This window comes from Micromys minutus, assembly GCF_963924665.1.
Source record: "Micromys minutus genome assembly, chromosome: 1".
NCBI classification, from domain to species: domain Eukaryota; kingdom Metazoa; phylum Chordata; class Mammalia; order Rodentia; family Muridae; genus Micromys; species Micromys minutus.
In genome coordinates this window covers 17,791,045-17,806,305 of record NC_137969.1, presented here as the reverse complement: position 1 = coordinate 17,806,305, position 15,261 = coordinate 17,791,045, and the positions used below count along the sequence as shown (strand labels likewise).

At 41.8% G+C, this 15,261-nt stretch overlaps 1 pseudogene across 1 annotated transcript; it reads right to left on the bottom strand.

Annotated features, from left to right (window-relative positions):
• Positions 1 to 14,541: 14,541 nt before the first annotated feature.
• LOC308430193 (large ribosomal subunit protein eL42-like) lies at positions 14,542 to 14,862 on the bottom strand (annotated as a pseudogene). Its single transcript has one exon. The product of its transcript is annotated as a large ribosomal subunit protein eL42-like (transcript).
• Between the last annotated feature and the right edge of the window lie 399 nt (positions 14,863 to 15,261).

The following is a 15,261-nucleotide window of genomic DNA, read 5'->3' as shown; positions in this document are numbered from 1 at the left end:
TGAATTCTGATTTCTCTTTACTCTTTACCTAATTCCATGGTAATCCACATACAAATTGGCTCCATGAGGCTCAGTCATGGTAAATATCCTGGTGCTAGGACCTGACTCTTCAGATGCCTTGAGCCCAAACAAATTGTTTCTTGATGAAGTAGCCTATGTGAGTTGTATTGTAATATGAAAAGATGGATGCCTCTGCAGTGTGCAGCATGCCTTCCAGCTTCTATACCCAGCACACACCCAGACGCCTGGTAAGCCTATGGGATCCTCCTCCTATACTAGGATGTTCTGGGACTTGTAAGTCACAACCCAGACAGGGGTTGGGAACATAGTCAGATTCAGGAGGATGAAGAACAGGTGTGAGAAGCGAGTGACAAAGTCTTGACATATAGTAGAGGTTCATTTGATACAGTCACCATTGCCTGCTGTAAAAATGCTGTTACTTCTTAGAGGTGCCATGCCCAACTTGATATTACCCAACTCACTTCATGACCGGAGCCTGCATGCGCCTTATTTTCCCTTCGTTTGCGTCTTTAAACATGCTGTTCTCTCTGTGTTAATCTTTCTTCCGGCCCTGACATCTATCTGGCAGATCCAACGCCCTGCTCAGACGTTAGACATTGCCTCCTCGCCTAGAACCTTTTTTAGTTCAGAAAAACAATAACACCATTCTGAGCCGTCCCATTATAGCCTTCCTGTTCTTCCTGCCTTGTTTACTTTAGGGTTTTTTTTTTTTTTTTTTTTTTTTTGAGATATGATTTCTCTGGATAGCTCTGCCTGTCCTGGAGCTAACATGTAGACCAAGCTGTTCTCAAACTCACAGACGTCCACCTGCCCCTGACTCCCAAGCGCTAGGATTAAAGGCATATGCCAACATTGCCTGGCTCTATTCCTCACGTTTCTTCTCTTATCTAATTGCCCTACATGGAATCCGCCAACTAGGTTCCCTGCCATTACTCTTAGTATATTTTGAGTCTTTGCCTGACTTTAATCTGGAGTGTGGCTTCCTGGCTTCCTTAAAGACTTAACCATCTTTGCAGGCCTGGCTTCGCTGGGCTTGAGGAATTTGGACAACCTGTAAGTGCTTGAATGGGAGACTGGCAACGGATGTGAGTTAAGCTTTGGGGGAAAAATGCACTGGCTGCAAGTCTTTCTTGGAGGAGACCAGGGATGGGCAGAGACAGTATTAAAAGGACAGTGAGCCTCCTTTTCTGTATTTATTCTACATTTCAGTAAAATCTTTGAAATGTCTAGTATTTCTTGTGTGTGTGAAGGAAGCAGAGAGAAAAGATGCTGCTAAGGATTATTTGGCTTAGAGAAAACAGAAGGAAAGGGCCAGATTTACTTTGGAGCCAACCGTGTTCCCAGGCTGATCTCACGGAAGGAGCAGCCAAAGGGTCTCTCTTAGGCTGGTTTGTAGAACACAGTGTCCACTCCTTCAGGTTGCCTGGGTGACAGGGGCCTTTCACGCTCACCCACAGCATACCAACCTGTGACTTGATCAGATGCTGCCCTTTGGAATTTTGTGAAGAAGAAAAAGCTTTTCTTTTCTGAAATAAAATAGGAATGTTTCTCTTTTTCTGAACATAAAATGTATACCTGCTCACTTGAAAAACATCCAATATAGAAAAACAGGGAGAAAAGGTAATAGATAGTATTCTGTTAACCTAGGCAATGTGGGTTCATATATGTTTATATTTGTAAAATGTCTGTAACACTGGCTTTGTGATGGTTAGCCTAATACTGACTCAGGCTCTAGCCTTGTATAACCTGAAACTGTGTCACTGAGGGACGTGCGAGCCAAAAGTCCACACTTTTACATCTAGTGTTCGAGGTTACCCTCGTGTGCTCTAAAGCCCCTTTCTAGCCCTGTGTCGGGAGGAAGCCTCTGCCTCACACGTCTTCTCTCAGTTCCCCATTCTCAATGCTAGCCTGCTGTTCATCTGCCAGCGGGTGAAGGCTTCACCCCAGTCTTTCTCACAGCAAAGAAGACAGGCCAGAGGGACAGCGAAAACACACCAAAGTCACACTCCAATGAGAGCCTGAGGGGCGGGGTCTGAAGGGTTTAGTGACACATTTAGCTGGGCACCGTGGATTTTCAGGAAGTCCTAGGATCCTTTAGGAGTTGAGCGATGCATTTCCAGGGTAAGGTGACCCTCCTTCATCATCTCTCAAATAACGATAAACTGGATATGGCTATTAGGAAAATTCTTACCATGGTCATTTGGAAAATCCCACGGAAAGGGCTCAAAACCACAATGTAAATGTTCTTATAAGGAAGTCCGGGCTTTCTGACGTTGCAGATGTTCTGTTGGGGAAGGCAGCTGGGATATGCTCAGGCACCAGCCTCTGAACCTAGTTCAGCCAAAAGGGCATTCTGAGTGTCCGGAGACACAGAGCTGCAGTCCCCTTGGTGGCCTCCTGTTTAACCCCTTCCTTTCTGTCCTACAGCCTTTAGGTTTGCCCTCTCTGCAGAACCCTTGTTTCATTCGAGTCCTAGCGACTTTTATTGTGAATTCTCTCTTGAGGATGTTGACCTCACTCATTTGTCCTGTGTCCCTGTTCCTGTGGACGATGGCAGAGTGAAGGAATCCTTCCTGGATGTGCACACATCTCTTAACTCTCATCAGTGGAGCTGCTTCTTTCTTCAGTGGTTGGCAGTTAATACAAAGACTCAGAGTCTATCGTGGTGTAGGGAAGGAACTTTGGCATGTTCAGCCCTAAATAGAACATCCCCATCACAAAGCTCAGGGATCACTGCAGAAGATGGGTGAAACCAGAGGAGGTGGGCAGCTACAAGGAGATAGTGTTCTCCCAACACTGAAAGGACTCACTGTGGTTGTGACAGTGTGCACAGAGCATGTGCAAGCTCAAGCCAGACAAAATTCCATCCTGGAAAAGGAAGGTTATCCAGGATCCCCTCCTCAGCCGAGTAGCTATTGGTATCTAATAGCTGTGGCGGGGGTGAGGGTGTGTGTGTCAGTTTTGTTAAAGGATGTAACTCCTGGTAGGTCAACTAAGTGGAAGGCCAGATATCTGGAAGTATATGAGTAGAACAAACTAGATTTGATTGGTGAAGAAGAAGAGGAGGAGGGGGAGGAAGAAAAGAAGGAAGATGGCCACTGAGGACTATTTGGCTCAGAGAAAATAGAAGGAAAGGGCCAAATTTACTTTGGAGCCAACCAACTCCAAAGGATGAGGACAGGAAAGAGGGGAGGAGGAAGAAGGCAAAATCAACACTAAGTGGGGTAGCTAAGAAAAGGAAGGTAAATCTGAGAAGACTTGAGGTAGTAAATATGATCAAAATATATTGTATGAAATTCTCAAAGAGCCAATAAAAATAGAAGAGTGTGTTAGTTAGGGTTTCATTGCTGTGAAGAGATAACCATTACCAAGACAACAAGGTAATCGGAGCTGATGGTTTCAGAGGTTCAGAGGTTTAGTCCATTTTCAGCATTCAGGCAGACGTGGTGCTGGAGGAGCAGAGAGTACTAAATCTTGATCAAAAAAGGCAGAAGGAGGAGGAGGCTCTGAAGTTCCACAAGGCAGCCATGAGGAGGCTCTGCAATTACACACTGGGTGGGACTTAAGCATGGGCTCTCAAAGCCCTCCCCCACAGTGATGCACTTCCTCCAAGGCCACACCTACTTCAACAAGGTCACACCTCCTAAGAGTGCCCCTTCCCATGGGCCAAACATATTCAAACCACCACAAAAAGCAAAAATAAAATGGAATGATTCACCAGGTTTTGGGAACAAGAACAGAAACCATCACAGGGAGGCAGTCCAATAGTGTGGTCAGAAACGTGGATTCTAGAACAGAAAAGTCTACCTCAAATGTCACCTGCTAACTGTGTGGCCCTGGACAAGTCAGTCACTCATGGTAAGATGCTTGGTGTTGTTTTAAGTAAGGATTGTGAGAACTCATGATCAGACAATATGCACAGTAGATCCAGAAAAATTTGAGGCTGTCTTTGGTACTGTGCAAGTGTTGTACTTATTTTTGTTGGTGTTGCTATTACAAATATAATTGCTTTATAGTTGCCTAGTCAGCACCTGCCAAAATAGTGCTAACAGGTGATGTTAGCCTGCCTGTTCCTTTTCTTCACAGACTAACCGTTTCCAAGGCTTGCCTGTGTGCTCAGTTCATGTCACAGGCCTGAATCTGCCCTGTCACAGTCTCACGGCACATCTGTCAGCTCTCTGATTCTTTCCATTCTAGTCCACACCAACTCTAAACCAAGTGTTTCTCTCCTAATGCAAAGTCAAATGTTCTTCTGTTAATCCATAATGTGGTTTTTTTTAAATTTATACAACCTGTCAAAGTTACTTAAGATTTTCATTCCTATCCTGTTTTGATAAGTTAATGATTTTTGCTACTGCCATTAAATTATGGTGTGTTCTATTCATATAATACCAATTCATATAGCCCTCAATCTTGGCAGAAATCTGCTAATTATATATTTAAGTTTATGACAGAATCTCTTGAAAGCTAACAGTTTACCCCACAAGGTCTCAGAAGATATGAACACAGCTTTAAGAGGCTGCCTGGATCGTGACAAGATAACCACTGAGAAACACAGTGGACAAGACTGGACATCCTCAGAGTCAAATGACTTGTCTAAATCAAGGTAAGTCATTTCTCATGTCACATGTATCTATTCCACAGAGAAAATGGTTCTTCATCTTCTGGGCTTGAAAGCGAGACTGACTCCGTCCAAGTTGTCATGAAGATGACAGAAACCACAGGGAACTATTGGTTAGTGGACTCTGTCATTTTTAAATTGATATTTGACTGCTAGCTTATAGTTTATTCTTCCCCAGATTTCTGACTACATTAACAGCTAAAGTAACTACAGCTTGACAGCTAGAAAACAGACTTCTAAACTCAGTTTCTAACAACTCAGTCAGATGTAAGCTTTCACAGATGTAATGGGTTATTTCCTTACCTAAACTCAGTTTCCATTGATTACATTCTGATTGTCCCCTTCTCTCTCTCTAGCTCTCCTCTCTTTATCTTTTTATAAACTCATCAGGTGAGCTGCTACTTGTAGAATGTACAGATTAAATATCTTTATGCATGGTCCATTTTATTTCTTTCTTAGCCCTGTGAAATCCTTGTAATTATTATATGTTAATAAGGACCATACAACATCCCAGAGAGCATACTACTTACTCAGTCAAAAACACCTCCCATGGCCTCTGCTTTTCCCTACACAAGTCAGAGGGCAGCAAGCCTCAGCAGGAGGGTACCATCTATGTGTTTCTTTTCTGACAGATCTCAGCACCAGAAAACCCCTGACACACAGAGGATGTATAATGTAGACATGCTGAATGAATGAATGAATGAATGAATGAATGAATGAATGACAAACATTTTACTCAAGAAGAAACGCTCATGGAAGACCCCAGAGCACATGAGAGGGACTGTGGAGACCTGAGAGAACTAAGTTCCTGTTTCATTCCTGCTCTGGGTACAAGGTGGCCTCCAGACACTCAACTGCTTTCCTCTCAAACTCAACAGCCTTGGTAGCAAGAGACTCCCAGAACCTAAAGAGGAAACTGAGGGAGCTGGGATGCTGAAGATACTGAGAACATGAAATCCCTTCAATACCCAGGGAATCCCTCGGAGGTTCTGGCTGGACAGTACTCAGTTGTATTTCTTCCCACCACAGTCTGACCTGTATACTGCAGAGTTGCTCCTCAGCCTATCAGCACCAACTCTGGGATCTTTCAAGAAGTGGTAGATCCTTCAAAGAGTACAGCCTAGTAGAGGAAGTTGGACTCTGTCCTCAGTGGGATGTTCAGAGATCTTAACCTTCTCTCTTCTTGCTTTCTGGCTACCGAGGGATGAACACTACATATTTTAATGTGTTCATCACCAGTTCCAAAGCAATGGTCCAGCCAATCATAGATGGAAACCTCTGAAATCTTTTCCCTGATTTAAATGGATTGTCTACATTTTGTCCCAATGACAGTTCACTAAGAAACACAGACTTTTCTCAACTTCATACTTTGTTGTACCTGCCTTAGCAAACAAATAAAATGAGTATTTCCACAGTGACTTGTATGGTCACATCTCTGCGAACATGCTCCTTTTAAGGTCAAGAATGGCAGAGGGCATGGAGTGGATGTAAATGAACCAAGCATCCCTTTGGAAAGTAGTCACATTTGACTCCAAACAAGCTGAACTGGCTCCTGTGCTTGTTCTCCACCAGTGGAGACTATTCAAAATTCTTCAAGGCAGAAATCAGAACCCATGAAAAGAAATCTTTGCTGAAGACTTTACTGTTGCTGGGACTCAGTAAACAGGCTTGCTTTGAAAGCCGGACCTCAGTCTTTCCCTTCTCAGGAGACTTTTGGCACCAAGGAAAGGGGCAAATTGAAAGACTTCTGGCGACCAGTATGGAATGATTGTTGAGACTGGGATACTGCTTTTCAAGACCTGACAAGGGCTATGAAAAGCCACATTAATAACCAGCAAGGCAGGTTGTAGAGTCTCAGCTATGCTAATTCCAACATGATCACTGGGACTTGAGTCCTTACTCTTTCTATTTTCTTTGTAAAGCCAGTGAAAAGCTGTCCCAGCACTAAGAAATATGTATTGTTAAATTACTTGGTATTTTATGGTTTGTTTGCTTGTTTGTTTTACCTCCAAAGATTCGAAATGCATCATTTTTTTTTCTAATAGAAATTTATTCATGATTATATGACTCTCTCTTTGAGATGTTTTATCATTCAACAGCTGCTAAAATTATTCAAGAAAATAACTTATTTATTTGGGGAAAAGGAATGTTGAAAATCTGATTCAGGTACGGGTACCTTCTCAATGACAAAACTGGGTGATTTATTTTTACTTCTCCCAACTTAACCTGCACCATTCTACACATTTTAGGAAATGTAGCACATTAATCCTACCTAGACATTGTTTTAAATCTTAATTTGAGACTAAGCCCACACTTACAAGCTTTAAGAGCACAAAGCTCATTTGGGGTTTGAGAAATAGAAATTTATAAAAACAATGTGACCAGTGGAACAGTGTTCCTCACCATTGCTGTCACCAATGTAATCCAGAAGCAGAGTGAGCAGGGGAGTGGGGGGAAGAGGGGCCAGACACCCACTAGGGCATAATTAGCCTAACAAGTACCATCTGTTTTATGTAAGTGATGAAGATGGCCCAGGGTGCCTCAGGATTCAGAGTAGAAGACTCCACCCAGCAGAGAATCATAGGAGGAAAGCTTTGCAAAAAGAAGGCAAGGCAAGAGTTACAGAGCCATTGAGAGGTAAGATGTAAAGGGGTCTGTAGGGCACCAATGTGCATAAAGGTTTATGCTCTTAAATGCTGAGTTTGTATGAAGCATTTTCACATTACCAGATTCACTCGGCCCACATTTACTGACTGTGTTGATTGGGAGTTGTGGGAGGAGTATGCAGTGCTCTGGTAGTATTATATCCAAGGACATGACGCTGAATTCAGCCCTTCTCCAATGGAGTTGCTTAATAAGGTTGTCGTGGACTAATAAAATCACAGACTAGATTTCAGATATCATTGGTGTTGCAGGTTGGATTCAGAGTGTCCACAATAAAGGCTCATGCGTTGTGATCTTGGTCCTCATTGGTGACACTTTTAGAATATTGCAGACATTTTTAAGCAGGAGGCTGAGTGGGAGACCTTCAGGTTACTGAGGACCAGCATTGAGCGTAACTGTAGGACTCCAGTCTTCTCCCTACTCTCTTTTGCGTCCTGGACATGAATGAGGTGAGCAGCTTTGTTCTGTAGCGTACTCCATGTGCCATGCCTCACCACAGGCACAAAACACCGAGATTAATCCGTCACAAACAACACATCCCCAACTGAGAGCCAATAGAAACCTTTTCTTTCCATGAGCTTATTATTTCAGGTATGTTGTCATAGTGATGGACCACTAACACAATTATTTAGCAGCTAGATTTATTATTATTATTATTATTATTATTATTATTATTATTATTATTATTATTATTATTATTAATATTATTATTAATTGTTATTATTATTTAACTGTGTACTAAGGCCTGTTCCTGGTTGAAATGGCGAGGCCAGGAATGGCATTAGACTTGTGATATGATACTCTTGCTCCAGTGTAAAAGGGATCTTGGGTCTTTAGAAAGTTATCGGATGTTCTTTTTTAATATGATTGGCCAGTAGAAAGAAGAGAGCCAAGGCATACAAACAGTGGATAGCTACTGAAATACTCTGTTTACACTCTTGACAGTCCTCATGAAAAATTACAGTGGGAGGTGCTGGGATCTCCCAAGCTGTGGTAGGGTGGTTACGATGTTTAGGGAAACCATAATCAACAGCACTTCAGACTGTATATGGCAGTGGCCTGCGTGGTGGTTGGAATGAGTCCCCATAGGCTCATATATCTGAATGCTTGGTCTGCAATTGGTGGAACCATTGGGAAGAATTAGGAGATGTGGACTTGTGTTACTGGGATGGGGTTTGGATATTCAAAAGCCCGTGCCATATGTTGGTTAGCTATCTACCTGTCTTTATCTCTCTGTCTCTCTGTCTCTGCTGCCCCACCTTATCTCTTTTTCTGCCTCATGTCTGTGGATCAGATGTAAAATCTCAGCTACTGTTCTAGTGCATTTGGAATGTCTGCCTACCTGCTGCCATGCTCCCTACCATAGTGACAATGGACTCTAACAATCTGGAACTCTGAGTCCCAAATTAAATTCTTTCTTTTATCAGCTACCTTGGATATGATGTTTTGTTATGGTAATAAAAAATAACCAAGACGGACTGCAGTGGACATAATACATTTATTACTTGCTTTCATATGCCTGGAAGCTATGCATGCTTTTCATTAAATTAAAAGGTACATTTATTTATTTTATTGTTTTATTTATTTGTGTGTGCATATGACATTCTTGTGGTAGTCTGGGGACAATGTTCAATGTGTGGGAGTCTATTGTTTTCTTCCTTTACGTAGGCCCTAGGAATTAAATTAAGACCACCAGGTTTGGTAGCAAGCACCTTCACTCATTGAGACATCTTGTCAACCTGTGAGCAGATTTTATGTTTTGAAACAATTGGAAAGATTTATTTAAAAAAAAAAAACCCACATAATTTTATAGTCTTAAAAATGCAAGATGCTAAACTTCCAGGGTCTGTGAACATGGTTTGATGGCAATGCACCCATCTTCTTCCTTTTGTGTCACTTGGTGCTTTCTGCTAAGATGACAGTGTCGATTTGATAGAAAGAGACTGGGAAGCCATCAAAGCTGAAAGTGCTCGTTTCCTGTCTCGAGAGGTTTGCTGACCTTCAGCAGGTCCTGTTTGCTACAGAAGCAAAGTGACTGAGAGTCCAGTGGAGGCACAGGCGCTCCCTGCTGATCCTCCCTCCCTCCCAACCAACACACAGCCAAGTATTGCCCTTCCTTTCAACCCCCTCTGCTCCTCTGTTGTGGCCAGAACAAGCCTGAGAGCAGTATCTCAGGACTTGGGGAATGCCTTCCTCTTTGCTGATCATCAGGAAATCCTCTGTAGTCTGTAAGAAAGGTGTATTTCTTCAGAAACACCCTGGGGCAGACAGTAAGACCCCTCGGGAATGAACTGCTCAGATCAGGAAGCCAGTGCATGCCATGAAGCATTTACCATAAGGTACCTGAGCCCATTCCTGCTGCACAGTTCTGTGGGCAGTGGAGCTGTTGCTGTTCCTGAGACAGGAAGGGGTTGAGAGGGAAGGCCATAGGAACTGCCACCAGAGCATCTTCTTGTGTGGGGGGGGTGTCTAATTGGAGAGCACAGGTGATATAGGAAAAAAAAAATCTTTATAGAAAGTTTCCCACAAACCAATTGTTAACAAGGAAGAGAGGTTCTAAAATATACTAGTCTTCATTAAAAAAAAAAAAAAAAAAAGATACACACAAAGAGTGAACAAAAGGCCTTTAGAGATCACAGAGCACAGACGTCTGTGCTTTCTACTGAACAAACTTCCAAAAATTATACTGTCTGAGCAAAGAGCAAAATGCTATTGGCCAAGTGTACTGTTAAAATCACGTTCAGTCTTAAAAGCGATGTGCATAAAGTCAAATGTTTTAGAAATCTTGTTTCGAGCCACCAGTTCTAGAAGCACAGGAATTTGCATCAAGATCCACCGGATTTATGCCAATTCCATGAAGTATGTTAAATACTACTAGTAAGACTTGTATTAGCAGAAAATCCTCTTTGAATTTAAAATTGTTAAAAACACTTGCACTTCCGTTGAGTGTCTCTTCCGATTATACAAATTGATAATTATGCTGGTTTAGATAAGCAATGTTCCCCAGAGGCTCAGGTATTTAAACACTTGGCTCCCAGTTGGTGACCCTAATTGGGGAAGTCATACAGAATCCTGCAAGAGGTGTCTGCACCTTTTATCTTCTTCTGCCTTCTCGGGGCTTCTGGGGCTACAGCAGAAGCAGGAATCCTGAGAGGAAGGAAGCTGCTATCAGTGTATTGTGAATGTTAGGAAGAAACAACGCTCGATCCAGAAAGAACTACTCTTCCGTAGATCTCTCAACTGGGAGTGATTTTATAAACTTGCCTGGTGACAGGAAACACAAGCTATATCTCAATGGCCCATTGTTATTGTACAGTATAAATAAATAGATTTGTTTAGATTACATCTGGTAGTTTTTAGTGTTATTTTTGAAATGGTAATATGTACATTCACTTAAAAGATGAAATTATTATAAAAACACACTTCATTTATCTTTGTCTCTTTTCTGTGTCTATAGAAGAATACCATGTTTGTAATCTCATCACTCAAAAGACTGAGGCAGGAGGATTGTTGTAAGTTGTAAGCCAATATTGGCTACAGAGAATGTTCCCAAATAGTCTGTGTTACAGACTGAGACTCCATTACAAATGTAAAAATGAGAAAAAAAACTAGTATACTGTATGGGCTGATTTTGTGTCAACTGACACAAGCTGACGTTATTACAGAGAAAGGCACCTCAATTGAGGAAATGCAGCCATGGATCTAGCTGTAAGGTATTTTCTCAACTGGGGGGGGCAGAGGCCCATTCCATTGTGGGTGGTGCCATCCCTGGGCTGGTAGTCTTAGGTTTTATAAGAAAGCAACCTGAGCAAGGCAGGGAAAGCAAGCCAGTAAGCAACATTCCTTCATGGCCTCTGCATCAGCTCCTGCTTCCTGACCTGCCTGAGTTCCAGTCCTGACTTTCTTTGGTGATAAACAGCAGTGTGGAAAAGTATAAGCTAAACACACCCTTTCCTTTTCAACTTGATTCTTGGTCATAATGTTTATGCAGAAATAGAAACCCTGATTAAGACAAATTGGTACCAGGAGTAGGGTATTCTTTTGTCAACCTGACCATGTTTTGGGGAGGACTGTGGAAGGACTTTGGAACTTTGAGCTAGAAGAGTCATTGGGATATTAAGAGCTCTGTGGAATGTTCTATAGGAACTTGGGAGACAATGTTGAAAACAGTACAGAAGATGGAGGCCTGGTTTGTGAAACTTCAGAGAGAAAATTAAAGACTCTTATCAGGAATGTTGCTGTTTTGATTGGAAAGAGTCTATTGTTTGGGTTATCTGGGGCTGAAGAATCAGCTGTGATTAACAAGATACCAGAACTACTAAAGCAAAACCTTTGCATTATTGGGACTATTGATGCTCGTCAGCTGGAGCTAAGAAATTAGTGGTGTTAAGAAGAGTCCAGCATCACTGAGGTGAAATCTTCTGAGAAGTATTTTCTGAGATTACAAAGAGGCTGTGTTCCAGAGATATCCAATGTTGTGGAAGGACTTGGTAATGTGTAAGAGTCACCTAGGTAGTACTGGTTTTGAAGGAATGAAGGGGTCATGAAGAGCAGCTGAGGCTCAGCACTGTGAGAGACCATGGAAGGCCATTGGTGAACAAGGTACAGCCCCAGTTGGAATTAATGCCCCAGAACTGAAGGAGTCATGCAAAGGAGTTGAGTCTTGGCACCATGCAAAGAGCTTATGAGAAGCTACTGGTAAAGCCTAGTTGCATCGGAAGACAGCAGTGTTTTGGAGATGCCAGTACCATGAGATGACCACCAAGAACAGCAGGGGCAGTGGAGAACAGGCAGCTGGAGCCTAGAAGACAAGGTGTGTGCTAAGGGCAGAGCTGGTGAGATGATCCAAGCTCTTGGAAGAGCCCAGAAGTTCGTGAGTGGATCCCATACATTAAATGGTTATACTTTGATTTTGATTGTGACTGTGCCCTGATATTTTTTCCTCTTGAAGGAAGAAAGTATTTTAGAAAGTATTTGAAAAATTCTTTGAATTTTAAAAGATATTGGATATTTTAAAGAGATTGAAATTTTAATATGTAAGATTTTGTAAAGACTGTGGGACTCTTAAGGTTATTTAGATGTTGGAAATGAACAAAAAAGTAAGGGTTGAGGCTTAATAGTGATGTGTTTGTGTGTCAAATTGACAATGGGTCAATTGTATTGGCTGGTTTTGTGTGAACAAGCTGAAGTTATCACAGAGAAAAGAGCCTCAGTTGAGGAAATTCCTTTATGGATCCAGCTGTAAAACATTTTCTCAACTAGTGATGGGTGGGGGAGCACAGCACATTGTGGGTGATGCCATCCTTATGTTGGTAGTCTTGGGTTCTATAAGAAAGCAACCTGAGAAAGCCAGGGGAAGCAAGCCAGTAAGCAACATTCCTCCATGGTCTCTGCACCAGCTCCTGCTTCCTGACCTGCTTGAGTTCCAGTCTTGACCTCCTTTGGTGATGAACAACAATGTGGAAGTGTAAGCTGAACAAACCCTTTTCTCTCCAACTTGCTTCTTGGTCATAATGTTTATGAAGGAATAGAAACCCTGACTAAGACACCATACCAAAAGAATAATAGTTTATCTTGTTCATTTTTCTGGTGACTGGGACAGTCTAGAACACAGTATCACTGTCTGGTGAACTTCTGTTCCCTGTTATGACAAAGCAGAAGGGACAAATCAGTATGAACAGACAGAGAGGAACCAAGATATGTTCCTCTCCTTTATCAGGAACACATTAAACAGTAACTCACTTCCACAGTAACAGCAGCTGTAGCAGTAAATTTTAAAAGGTGGATAACCTTTTAGTGTTGGTGCTGACTCCTGTAAGGCCTCCTGGCACTGCTGGGTATCTTTATCTTAGCAGCTCCATGATACCTCTAAGAACTAACTCAACAGATCACTTCACATTTTCCTGGTGCTTCTGTTCTGGGTAGCCTACAACCACCCCAATGTGTTGTTTTTACTCAGTTTCCTCCACTGCCCAACAAAAACATGACTACACAATCATTAACTTATCAAACAGGTTTACATGTTAAATTCTCAATTCACAAACCCATTATACAATAAGCTTACGAGTGGACAATATATAAACTGCCCATCTAAACAAGATAAATTGACCCATAGAAACCCTTAGAAAAAATCATAACAACCGTTTCCATCTATAGATGCGCAGAGAGAGATATCCACATCTGCTTCCATGTTGCCTCCTCCCAAATCTATTGCTTTCTCCTCCTATTCCTACTTTCCAACTTTGTCCCTGTTCCACTCTCTACAGTCCAATCATGTATTGCCTTGACATCAACCTACAAGCAGCCACTGATTCCTGCATGGTGGCAGAACTTCCAGGACATCACCGTACCCTGAAAGTCTCACTTCATACTGTTTCAGAGGCAAGTAAGTTTCAACATGAATTGGGAGGCTACAGTTGGGCAGGAATCTCACTTTCATTACCTCTTCTGATCTGCATCAGACTCAGGTTACCACTTGTTTAGAGATTCATATGGGCCTACCAGATGTTTCTTCATGAATATACAAGCAGATGTGAACACGTGATTGCTCTCACCTTTTCCTCCAGAAAGAAGAGGCAATTCAACACAAACCTTGGTCTTTATATGTATCTTAGAGATTACTCTTCATTGACATGGATATTTCTCACAATATTTATGTCAGGAGTCATATGACTATAAAAACAATGGTGATTCTTTGTCGAGCCTCTCTGTTGGCTATCAATAAATTGGAAAACTTCATTGTGAGCAATAAATTCCAAAGAGAAAAAAAAAGTAAATGGTGAGTTGAGTCACTGTTGAGGACTACATACCATTCAAGCTGAATATCTCCATTGTTTACACAGTCTACATGTGCTTTTGTGTGCACTCTGTAAGTCTATATTACTATTTATATTATTATTATCATAAAAATATACATCCTACATTATGGAAGGTGTTTTCTTAATCATGCCAAAGATTGAGGTTTTTTTGTTTGTGATGCCTGCCAAGTTTCTTTTTCTTTTCTTTTACTTTCTTTCATTCTTCTTCTTCTTCTTCTTCTTCTTCTTCTTCTTCTTCTTCTTCTTCTTCTTCTTCTTCTTCTTCTTCTTCTTCTTCTTCTTTTTCTTCTTCCTCCTCTTCTTCTTCCTCCTCCTCTTCTTCTTCTTCTTCTTCTTCTTCTTCTTCTTCTTCTTCTTCTTCTTCTTTTTTTTTTTTTGGAAAGATCAAAATTTTATGGTCTTCATAAAAAAATCAGCTTAGAACTGGACCACTTGGCTCTTTCTCTTCTTGTCACCTCCCAGTTCAAAATGCTTGCATCTCTTAATAGCCAGCATCCTCTTAGATCTACAGTTGGGCTCAACACACTCCAGTCTCAGCACAATCTTCTTTGTAATTTTAGCCTTTTTATGGAAAATGGGATTAGTCTGCCCACCATAGCCACTCTGTTTCCTGTCATAATGCTGCTTTCCCTGGGCATACAAAGAATCCTTGCCCTTTTTCTACTGTGTCACCTTGTGGGGTTGGTGCTTCCCACATTTCTTGCAGAATGTCCACTGGGTCTTAGGAATGTTCACCATGTTTGCAGAATCCATATCATCTTAGAAAGCAAGATCCCCCCCCCCACAATGCTCAGTTGTTGGGGTTCAGGACACATCACCCTTAAATATGATCATAGGAGATCAAAATATGCTACCTCAAATTATACTTGGCATATTTGAAGCTGGTTATCATGAGAAACTGCAGATGTAGTAGCAGCTCTGACAAGCTTTTCTTTTGTAAACACACACATATTTGGAAAGGAAGTGTACAGGATAAACTCTCTTTGTCAAGGAGAGGACAGTACCCAGATTAACCTTTCTTTCTGGGAGACTTATTTGCAAAATAGGCATACTTCATCCCCAGCCCTACTGTATCTTGGATAACTGCCTACTTCCCTAGAAGCCTCACCCCACCACTTTCTGTAATGATGATGTGTT